This window comes from Procambarus clarkii, chromosome 25 (genome assembly GCF_040958095.1).
Source record: "Procambarus clarkii isolate CNS0578487 chromosome 25, FALCON_Pclarkii_2.0, whole genome shotgun sequence".
Lineage (NCBI taxonomy): Eukaryota > Metazoa > Arthropoda > Malacostraca > Decapoda > Cambaridae > Procambarus > Procambarus clarkii.
The window spans coordinates 23226825-23235717 of NC_091174.1; the positions used below are offsets into that span (position 1 = coordinate 23226825).

General features: G+C 53.8%; 1 protein-coding gene across 1 annotated transcript in view; it reads left to right on the forward strand.

Moving 5' to 3' along the window:
• The first annotated feature begins 5673 nt into the window (after positions 1 to 5673).
• Positions 5674 to 8893, forward strand: part of LOC123756575 (doublesex- and mab-3-related transcription factor 3) — an 87901-nt gene continuing 84681 nt past the window's right edge. The window contains exon 1 of the mRNA XM_045739820.2: positions 5674 to 5812. The gene's annotated coding sequence lies outside the window, so the exon portion shown is untranslated. The remainder of the gene's footprint in view (positions 5813 to 8893) is intronic.

Genomic DNA, 8893 nt, shown 5'->3' on the forward strand with positions numbered 1-8893 from the left:
CACAGGGTGACACAGGGTGACACAGGGTGACACAGGGTGACTAAGAGTGACACAGGGTGACACAGGGTGACACAGGGTGACACAAGGTGACCCAGGGTGACACAGGGTGACACAGGGTGACACAGGGTGACACAGGGTGACACAGAGTGACACACGGTGACACAGGGTGAAGACAGAGCAGCAGCAACACAGGTATACGTCAGTGTAGGGAAGAAGTCTGGGCGGTGCTCGACACCTGAGGTGAAGGGTATTGATGATCAGTAGAGTTTGGTGCCACATATCCTCGTAGGTCACGGGGGCCTCGGGCACGTGCCAGACACGTCACGGGGGCCTCGGACACGTGCCAGACACGTCACGGGGGCCTCGGACACGTGCCAGGTACGTCACGGGGGCCTCGGACACGTGCCAGACACGTCACGGGGGCCTCGGACACGTGCCAGACACGTCACGGGGGCCTCGGACACGTGCCAGGTACGTCACGGGGGCCTCGGACACGTGCCAGGTACGTCACGGGGGCCTCGGACACGTGCCAGACACGTCACGGGGGCCTCGGACACGTGCCAGGTACGTCACGGGGGCCTCGGACACGTGCCAGGTACGTCACGGGGGCCTCGGACACGTGCCAGACACGTCACGGGGGCCTCGGACACGTGCCAGGTACGTCACGGGGGCCTCGGACACGTGCCAGACACGTCACGGGGGCCTCGGACACGTGCCAGACACGTCACGGGGGCCTCGGACACGTGCCAGACACGTCACGGGGGCCTCGGACACGTGCCAGGTACGTCACGGGGGCCTCGGACACGTGCCAGACACGTCACGGGGGCCTCGGACACGTGCCAGGTACGTCACGGGGGCCTCGGACACGTGCCAGGTACGTCACGGGGGCCTCGGACACGTGCCAGGTACGTCACGGGGGCCTCGGACACGTGCCAGGTACGTCACGGGGGCCTCGGACACGTGCCAGGAACGTCACGGGGGCCTCGGACACGTGCCAGGTACGTCACGGGGGCCTAGGACACGTGCCAGGTACGTCACGGGGGCCTCGGACACGTGCCAGGTACGTCACGGGGGCCTCGGACACGTGCCAGGTACGTCACGGGGGCCTCGGACATGTGCCAGGTACGTCACATAAATCTGAAACACGTGCGCCAGGTACGTCACGGGGGTCTGGAACACGTGCGCCAGGTACGTCACGGGGGTCTGGAACACGTGCCAGGTACGTCACGGGGGTCTGGAACACGTGCCAGGTACGTCACGGGGGTCTGGAACACGTGCCAGGTACGTCACGGGGGTCTGGAACACGTGCCAGGTACGTCACGGGGGTCTGGAACACTTGCCAGGTACGTCACGGGGGTCTGGAACACGTGCCAGGTACGTCACGGGGGTCTTGAACACGTGCCAGGTACGTCACGGGGTCTGGAACACGTGCCAGGCACGTCACGGGGGTCTAGAACACGTGCCAGGTACGTCACGGTGGTCTAGAACACGTGCCAGGTACGTCACGGGGGTCTGGAACACGTGCCAGGTACGTCACGGGGGTCTGAAACACGTGCCAGGTACGTCACGGGATCTAGAACACGTGCCAGGTACGTCACGGGGGTCTGGAACACGTGCCAGGTACGTCACGGGGGTCTGGAACACGTGCCAGGTACGTCACGGGGGTCTGGAACACGTGCCAGGTACGTCACGATGGTCTGGAACACGTGCCAGGTACGTCATGGGGGTCTAGAACACGTGCCAGGTACGTCACGGGGGTCTGGAACACGTGTCACGTACGTCACGGGGTCTGGAACACGTACCAGGCACGTTACGGGGGTCTAGAACACGTGCCAGGTACGTCACGGGGTCTGGAACACGTGGCAGGTACGTCACGGGGGGTCTAGAACACGTGCCAGGTACGTCACGGGGTCTGGAACACGTGCCAGGTACGTCACGAGGGTCTGGAACACGTGCCAGGCACGTCACGGGGGGTCTAGAACACGTGCCAGGTACGTCACGGTGGTCTAGAACACGTGCCAGGTACGTCACGGGGGTCTGGAACACGTGCCAGGTACGTCACGTGGGTCTGAAACACGTGCCAGGTACGTCACGGGATCTAGAACACGTGCCAGGTACGTCACGGGGGTCTGGAACACGTCCCAGGTACGTAACGGGGGTCTGGAACACGTGCCAGGTAAGTCACGGGGGTCTGGAACACGTGCCAGGTACGTCACGATGGTCTGGAACACGTGCCAGGTACGTCATGGGGGTCTAGAACACGTGCCAGGTACGTCACGGGGGTCTGGAACACGTGTCACGTACGTCACGGGGTCTGGAACACGTACCAGGCACGTCACGGGGGTCTAGAACACGTGCCAGGTACGTCACGGGGTCTGGAACACGTGGCAGGTACGTCACGGGGGGTCTAGAACACGTGCCAGGTACGTCACGGGGTCTGGAACACGTGCCAGGTACGTCACGAGGGTCTGGAACACGTGCCAGGCACGTCACGGGGGGTCTAGAACACGTGCCAGGTACGTCACGGGGTCTGGAACACGTGGCAGGTACGTCACGGGGGTCTGGAACACGTGCCAGGTACGTCACGAGGGTCTGGAACACGTGCCAGGTACATCACGGGGGGTCTAGAACACGTGCCAGGTACGTCACAGGGTCTGGAACACGTGTGTCAGGCACGTCACGGGGGTCTAGAACACGTGCCAGGTACGTCACGGGGGTCTGGAACACGTGCCAGGTACGTCACGGTGGTCTAGAACACGTGCCAGGTACGTCACGGGGGTCTGGAACACGTGCCAGGTACGTCACGGGGTCTGGAACACGTGCCAGGCACGTCACGGCGATCTAGAACACGTGCCAGGTACGTCACGGTGGTCTAGAACACGTGCCAGGTACGTCACGGGGGTCTGGAACACGTGCCAGGTACGTCACGGGGGTCTGGAACACGTGCCAGGTACGTCACGGGGGTCTGAAACACGTGCCAGGTACGTCACGGGATCTAGAACACGTGCCAGGTACGTCACGGGGGTCTGGAACACGTGCCAGGTACGTCACGGGGGTCTGGAACACGTGCCAGGTACGTCACGATGGTCTGGAACACGTGCCAGGTACGTCATGGGGGTCTAGAACACGTGCCAGGTACGTCACGGGGGTCTGGAACACGTGTCAGGTACGTCACGGGGTCTGGATCACGTGCCAGGCACGTCACGGCGTTCTAGAACACGTGCCAGGTACGTCACGGGGTCTGGAACACGTGGCAGGTACGTCACGGGGGGTCTAGAACACGTGCCAGGTACGTCACGGGGTCTGGAACACGTGCCAGGTACGTCACGAGGGTCTGGAACACGTGCCAGGCACGTCACGGGGGGTCTAGAACACGTGCCAGGTACGTCACGGGGTCTGGAACACGTGGCAGGTACGTCACGGGGGTCTGGAACACGTGCCAGGTACGTCACGAGGGTCTGGAACACGTGCCAGGTACATCACGGGGGGTCTAGAACACGTGCCAGGTACGTCACGGGGTCTGGAACACGTGTGTCAGGCACGTCACGGGGGTCTAGAACACGTGCCAGGTACGTCACGGGGGTCTGGAACACGTGCCAGGTACATCACGGGGGGTCTAGAACACGTGCCAGGTACGTCACGGGGTCTGGAACACGTGTGTCAGGCACGTCACGGGGGTCTAGAACACGTGCCAGGTACGTCACGGGGTCTGGAACACGTGGCAGGTACGTCACGGGGGTCTGGAACACGTGCCAGGTACGTCACGAGGGTCTGGAACACGTGCCAGGTACATCACGGGGGGTCTAGAACACGTGCCAGGTACGTCACGGGATCTAGAACACGTGCCAGGTATGTCACGGGGGTCTGGAACACGTGCCATGTACGTCACGGGGGTTTGGAACACGTGCCAGGTACGTCACGAGGGTCTGGAACACGTGCCAGGTACGTCACGGGGGTCTGGAATACGTGCCAGGTACGTCACGGGGGTCTGGAACACGTGCCAGGCACGTCACGGGGTCTAGAACACGTGTGCCGGACACGTCACACGTGTGGGCAATACGTGTGCAACACGTGTGCCGGACACGTCACACGTGTGGGCAATACGTGTGCAACACGTGTGCCGGACACGTCACACGTGTGGGCAATACGTGTGCAACACGTGTGCAAAACACGTCCAAGCTGCCTCGGACATGTGTGCTAGGCACGTCATAATGGCTCCGAACACGTATGGCGGGCACGTCACAAGGTGGCCCCCGGACACGTCTGCTTGACATGTCACAGCGGCCTCGGACACGTATGATAGTCACGCTAAGGGGGGTCTGAAACACGTGTGCCAGGCACGTCACGGGGTCTGGAACACGTGTGTCAGGCACGTCACGGGGTCTGGAACACGTGTGTCAGGCACGTCACAGGGGTCTGGAACACGTGCCAGGCACGTCACGGGGTCTGGAACACGTGTGTCAGGCACGTCACGGGGTCTGGAACACGTGTGTCAGGCACGTCACAGGGGTCTGGAACACGTGCCAGGCACGTCACGGGGTCTGGAACACGTGTGTCAGGCACGTCACGGGGTCTGGAACACGTGTGTCAGGCACGTCACAGGGGTCTGGAACACGTGCCAGGCACGTCACGGGGTCTGGAACACGTGTGTCAGGCACGTCACGGGGTCTGGAACACGTGTGTCAGGCACGTCACGGGGTCTGGAACACGTGTGTCAGGCACGTCACGGGGTCTGGAACACGTGTGTCAGGCACGTCACGGGGTCTGGAACACGTGTGTCAGGCACGTCACGGGGTCTGGAAGACGTGTGTCAGGCACGTCACGGGGGTCTGGAACACGTGCCAGGTACGTCACGTGGGCCTGGATCACGTGTCAGGGACGTCACGAGGTCTGGACCACGTGTGCCAGACACGGAACGGGGTCTAGAACACGTGCCAGGCATGTTAGCTGGACGTCTATCTCATATATCTAACAATGCTATTGAGAGAAGCGCATATACTCACTCTCGTTGACGCTGATCATTTAACATTAGTGTAACTTAGAGCAATTTCCCTGGGGGGGGGGGGGGATACGCTCGTAAAAAAATCATCATTGGCTTAGAAGTGTTGTGTGGGTGAAGGTGTGGGAGTTATCTCCTGTCTCTCTCTGTGATCCCTGACAAGTGTTGAGATGTCCTTGGGGTAGGCAAGACGTCTTGTAAATTGGCCAGTGACAAGGTTTAAAGCTTACTTAGCCCGTGACATTCGCCGTGGTCCCGTGTGTTTATCTTGGCAAGCTTGGCGTAGCGCCGGGTCGGGCCTCTAACACTGATCACTCAGACCAGCAGGTGTAATGTTAAGACACTCCTCCTGGCTTGGTGTGGAAACCCAGTGTCTGTCTTAACTGAAATAGAAGCCAAGACAAGTTCACAGTCAACCATCTGAATCACCCTAATCGTTACTCGAGTTACGGCAGCCAATCGGCTGGAACTTCACATATCTCGCTGGCCAATCAGCAGGAGTCAGACTGGGCTGGGTGAAAAGGCTCCGCCCATTTTCGTGGTTTGAGCCGTGTGAGTGGCTACTCGTGCCGCGAGTCCCATTATATTGGTTCCTGGGGAGAATATCGGGAGGAGTCTTTTAAGGGTTGTGAAGAGACGTCCAAGTACGAGTGCCAGCCATTAATCAGTTTAAAGCCAGACCTTGAGTGCGTAAGACGTTATTCCTCGGCGGGATTCGAAGAAGATCCGAGAGAGGGCGTATTTGACGCACTGTAACAAGCATCGAAAATTTATTAAAAGTGAATTTGGTGATTAACAACTACATACCGACAGGTGAGTTTCATTGCCAGAGAAAGAGAGGCACATAATGGGTTCAGGAACTGACCCCTATAGTTCGGTTAGCTAAGCAAGTGACAATCTTGTGAAGCTAGTTACGCAATTGTTAATGTTACATACACACACACATATATATAATATATGTACAATCATTTACACAAATGCATATACATATTAATATTCTTTTTATATCAAAAGTGATTCAACAAGAGGCTCACAACAGTCACTATACTACTCACTTTACATTTATGGTGAGTCACAGTTTGCTCCACACCCACACAAATAGGCAGCAGCTTTACAGTCGTGTGCAGGCTGCACCTACACTCATGTGCAGGCTGCACCTACAGTCGTGTGCAGGCTGCACCTACAGTCATGTGCAGGCTGCACCTACACTCATGTGCAGGCTGCACCTACAGTCGTGTGCAGGCTGCACCTACAGTCATGTGCAGGCTGCACCTACAGTCGTGTGCAGGCTGCACCTACAGTCGTGTGCAGGCTGCACCTACAGTCATGTGCAGGCTGCACCTACACTCATGTGCAGGCTGCACCTACAGTCGTGTGCAGGCTGCACCTACAGTCATGTGCAGGCTGCACCTACAGTCGTGTGCAGGCTGCACCTACAGTCGTGTGCAGGCTGCACCTACACTCATGTGCAGGCTGCACCTACAGTCGTGTGCAGGCTGCACCTACAGTCATGTGCAGGCTGCACCTACAGTCGTGTGCAGGCTGCACCTACAGTAAGCAAGCTTTGGATACTTGGCTAAGATTCCCGGCAGTACATCATTATGAATGAAGTACTTACACATTTCTTGGACTCTATTGATGGTGTTGATCTCTGAATTTCGCTTTTTTTTTTTTTTTTACATTCCATTATATAATGAGGCACGTGGAATGGATGAGTATGTATGAGAATAGTCCGGCTGACGAGTTTACACTTGGTCAACTCTACATCAGCAGATGACTAATATTTAGGGATCATATCAAGGTGATGAGCAGCGTTGTGCTACACAACAAGGTGTACACGACTGTTATGAACGGGGTTGCGAGGCTGTGATCCCATAACTTGTCTACATTGTTTACTTTTCTCTTCATCCATGCACAAGCATTGTTGCAAACGTTTCCACGTGTTTCCTTCTGTACTTCACGAGGCACAGATTCGTTGGCGACACTGCGAAATGTAGGGCTGGTCTCACATAGGTTGCATAAATTTGCTTGAGAGAGAGACCTTACTGATGTAGACTATTCATCTACCGATCTGTGTAGTCTACATGGGGAACTTCCCGCATCAACACACTCAATTTCTAAAATATTTTGCTTCCTGCGATTATGGGCACAATCTTTTACATTAACTATGTAGGCCTACACTGCTAATTATTCACACAGATTGGACATAATCTCTCATGTTTAGTGTTAATTAATTAGTCATAAGTAAACGTAGCCTGCTCAATGTGTCGTCGAGTTCACTCAGTAATATTATTATTAATGATCTATGTAAAATTAATCAGTTATAAACTTGATGAATCACGATTCATAATCCCAATGAAAATTAAACGAATGTTGACATGTATGACGAGGGTTTAAGGAAAGCTGTGACGGATTAATTTAAAACTAAGTTTGCTCATGTTGTGACACATACAGACACAGACATGTACACACATGTTGTGACACATACAGACACAGACATGTGCACACATTGACACACACACGCAAATACTCATGGGGATTGAGAGAGTGGAAATAAGCGTTATGTTTACACTGAATACCTACAGAAGAAGAAGGGGACATGGGTGGAAGCTGAAATCTCATATGAAACAGCTTCCAGCTGTTATATATATATATATATATATATATATATATATATATATATATATATATATATATATATATATATATATATATATATATATATATATATACTCTGATTGTGTTTGTAGGGACCCTAAACCTCGAAGAAGAGGATCTGCAGCACCCGGGAAGCCTTGGGCTCCCATGTGCGTCCGACAATTAAACAAGGATCAAACTGATAGTTATGTTTGCCTAATCAGAAGCGTAAGCATTTAATTAACCCAAGTAACCTATCAAGGAACATCCAGAAACAGCTTGCCAGTCCGAGGTGAAACGTCAGTATTGCCGGGATTTTAATTTCCCAAGTGCCCTGGGAATTTGACGTAGTGTTGATATATAATCAGTCGCTTTAATAAACTGCTACCTTATTCACTCTTGTGTTGATGATATCCTCAAAATGCATCCGGAGTCTGCCAGTGCAGACTGCCTGTCACATGCCTCTGTATGACTAACTATCCTGTGTGATGGGGATTTTTTAGCATCACTTAGTTAGCTTTTTTGATACACTGTACTCCACTTCATATAGTCTAGGGTAGCTGCACAAATGCAGATGTACCTCATGTATTAATAAAAATAAATTAATAAAGTTTCGCCTCCACACACATTGACAACACTTTGTGTTCTACACAATTTTTCACTATTTTCTGATAGAAGAAGTTTCTGTCTTGCGTAAATAACATTCTAAGTATTCTGTTTACGTCTTTCATGCTGTTCTTCTTTCATGCTGAACGTCATTCATGCTGTGCTTCTTTCATGCTGTGCTTCCTTCGTGCTGTGCTTCTTTCATGCTGTGCTTCTTTCATGCTGTGCTTCCGTCAAGTTGTGCTTCTTTCATGCTGTTTCATTCATTCTCTGCTTCCTTCATGCTGTGCTTCCTTCATGCACTTATTCAAGCAGTACTCCTGAGACTGATGGATGCCTACTACTTTCTTTATGCTGTTATGCTTTACTACATCAGGCTGTATTTTCTTCATATTATATTTCCTTCATACTAAACTTCATTCATTATACTTCCTGCAGGCTGTACTTTCTTCGTGTTTTACTTAATTCATGGTCTCCATTTTTCATACTCTACTTTCCTCATTCCTTCATTTTAAATTTTTTTTTCTCTCTGTGTCTATCTCTGTTTCTGTCTCTGTCTCTCTTATAAATGGCCTCGGTCTCTCTGTTTCTGCCTCTGTCTCTCTGTTTCTGGAGAGAAACAGAGACAGCTTCGAACCCTCATCACGGCCC